Source organism: Frankliniella occidentalis, unplaced genomic scaffold (genome assembly GCF_000697945.3).
Source record: "Frankliniella occidentalis isolate FOCC.00 unplaced genomic scaffold, Focc_3.1 Scaffold244, whole genome shotgun sequence".
NCBI lineage: Eukaryota > Metazoa > Arthropoda > Insecta > Thysanoptera > Thripidae > Frankliniella > Frankliniella occidentalis.
Window position 1 is genome coordinate 62050 of NW_026267370.1, and position 3107 is coordinate 65156.

The following is a 3107-nucleotide window of genomic DNA, read 5'->3' on the forward strand; positions in this document are numbered from 1 at the left end:
AGGGCACTACAAGAGGTAGGTGTTTTGCGTGGGCGATTGGAAGGCCTTGAATCGAACAAAAAAAACACCTCTCAAAAAGCATGGCTCCGTGCTCGAAAACCACGTTGCGTGCGTCAACTACACAGCAGACGGTTGCTCGGACCCAAAGGAGAAAACGTCAAACGGAGAACAGCGGATCGGTACTCACTTGCGCATTATTCTTTAGGCCTTCTGAAGTGCACGAATCTTCCTCATCCTCAGATGGAGATGGGGTGGTTGTGAATGAATCACGGATCATTACGACGACGATAAATAAATAAGCTTGCCACTTCTTCTTCTTCGCGCCTCGATGGCTTTGGTTACGCCAAGCCAAACGTCACATACGGCTAGCGACTACAGAGGCTCAGGGCAGGCCTGGGCCCGACGCAGGTGACCGCGCAATTTCTCATACCGCGCCCGACAGACGAGCTCGGTGCTCGGCGGCCCCGCCGAACCCCGAGCGACAACTCGGCTCCGCCCCTCGGCTCGGCGGGCCGGAAACGGAGCCGAGCGCGGCAAGAAAAGTTATTTGAATAACTCGTAGTTATTGTAATAACTTACTGGAGTTACAGAAACTAAAAGTTATTGCAACAACTTGTTGTTGCAGTAGCCCCGAGAGCCATTAGAGTTGAAAAATGAGGAAAAATAAAATTAGGCTGTCGGACAATCGAAACGAGGCTTTTTATTCTGTTGAGTTATCTCGTTAATCTTCTTTTAAATAAGTGAGGTATTACAACAACAGGGAAAGGGCTCGTTTCACTTGTCCGACAGCCGGAGTTGCTTTTTAAACTTAAATAGCGCTAAAAAAAATACTAGAACAAGTAGTTGCTGCAGTAGGGTTCATTTTCTGGAACTACAATAAGTTGTTACAGTAAGTAGGAGTTATTACAATAACTCGGAGTTTTTCAAATAACTTTCGCTGGCGCGCCTGGCGCCGTATCCGGGCGGCTAAACCACGGCCCGGCCCGAGGCCCGAGCGCTGAGCCGAGTATAGCCGAAAGGCCTCCCGGAAACGGCGCCGGGCGCGCCAGCGAAAGTTATTTGAATAACTCTAAGTTATTGTAATAACTCCTACTTACTGTTACAACTTATTGTAGTTCCAGAAACTGAACCCTACTGCAGGAACTACTTTTTTTAGTATCTATTCAAGTTTGAAACGCAACTCCACCTGTCGGACAAGTGAAACGAGCCCTTTCCCTGTTGTTGTAATACTTTATTTATTTAATTTATTTACTTAAATGCGGCTGTCGGACAAATAACTTGTCGGACAAACGGGGCGTCCCCATCTCATCCATAGGCTGTCAAGAGACTCACCCAAGCAACAATAGACCTGAAGAGTTCATTCAAGAAGACAATGAAGTAAAATTGATCATAATTATGTTAGATTCCATTCAGCACAATAATAAAACACCTTGAATTTAAAAAGAGATGCTATTTATTATTGCACCAATTGTTGGAAATTAAATACAAGTTCAATAATAGATAATACATTGTAGATATATACTGGAGAAAAAACCATCAACGCCATCATATGTACTCAGTCTGCTCATGCCCATGAACAGGACTATACCACATACTAAGTTCTAAGAAATTAAGAAACTAAAATTTGAAGACAGGCTAGCCTACAATACTTCAATTACAAAACAGGAGAGAACTTTATGAAAAAGTTAAATTAGTTCAATAAAAATATAGATATAATAGATATTGTAGTATTGGGGTTACGGGAGAGCCAAGATCGTGTGAACAACAGAACTCATGAGTGGTAAATGGCGACGAGTCAAAGGCTCGCGCCTCTATTTATTCAGTGTTTGGCATAACAACAAGAACAAGGCGATCGTAAAACAATTAAATGGTTCAGGGGTTTCAGTGTAGGTGTCGCCTCCATAGTGATCACTAGTGGCCGTGACTGAGGGTATTCTGCTGTAACCTGGTTAGGTTAATGTTACCACAATACTACACTACTCCCTTCTTTTTAGAACCCTTCCCTATAAATGCTCAGAAAATTCTAACAATCACAAGAGCTTCGCGTTGAACTTCATACAATACACTTGGACGTTAACGTACAAATCGATTGAACTGACTCTACTTTTGAACATTGTTGATTAATAAATGAACAAATTCTAAATAATTTCAACCTAATTAAACCTGTGAACTTCCACTTTGCCAAACCTACGGCTTATTCAAACCTACTAGTCTGGCTCGGTGTGCAAACAAAAAGAAATTGACTTCCCTCCTAGCATGTAGCAATGCATTAGTATGATTCCTTGCCGGACCACTATGAACTTGCTATCAAAAGTAGTTTAAAAATCCATTCAGGAGATCAACCACGGAGTTCCATGCCTTTAAATTTAAATTAATCTTGATGTGAACTTGCTGTGGGAGAAAAGGTGTACCAGTGTACCTGAAACACACAAATAATCCTGGAACAGTATTTGTTGAACACTTAAACATTTGCCTTGGGCTGTAATTAACTGGCCCTAGGTGTCTCCTACACGACTGGCTAGACCTACCTACGTGACACCTTTGATTTTTGAAAACTACCACGTTTCTTATTAACCTCTTGAAAGGTTAAGAATACTTAGCTTTTAAAATAAAGATGTTTCGCGTATCTAATCCAGCGTTGATCTTCCTCTGCCTGCGTTGGTTGGTGATTTCCTTTGATTCCAGCGTTGTCTTGAGTCTTGACGTGTTTAATTATTCTGGTTCTTTATCCAATTCCTTGGTTTAGAACTTTATTTCTCGGCTAGTGCTGTTCTGCTAGCCGTCCTCTCTCTCCGCCTGCTCAGAGTGCTCTGGCAGCGTTCCTCTTTTATTCTCATACTCGGCTGCGCGCGCCGCTCATGCGCAGTGGGTTGTCCCCACTCCTTCCTTTTCCCCTCCTTCCGTGGGGACGCTGCGCTTTGGCACCAACTCCCTCCAACGGTCTTTCGCCATCTTGGTGTTGTACTGGACTAAGCTGCTGTGTCGCCCTCTCGTTTCGCGAAGTTTCTTTTGACCTGTTTCTTTGAAAATGGCTCACCGTGTAATAATTAACAATTATTCCGGCTACAACTTGGTGGATGACAAGGTTTAGAAAGTAAGTATTAGTC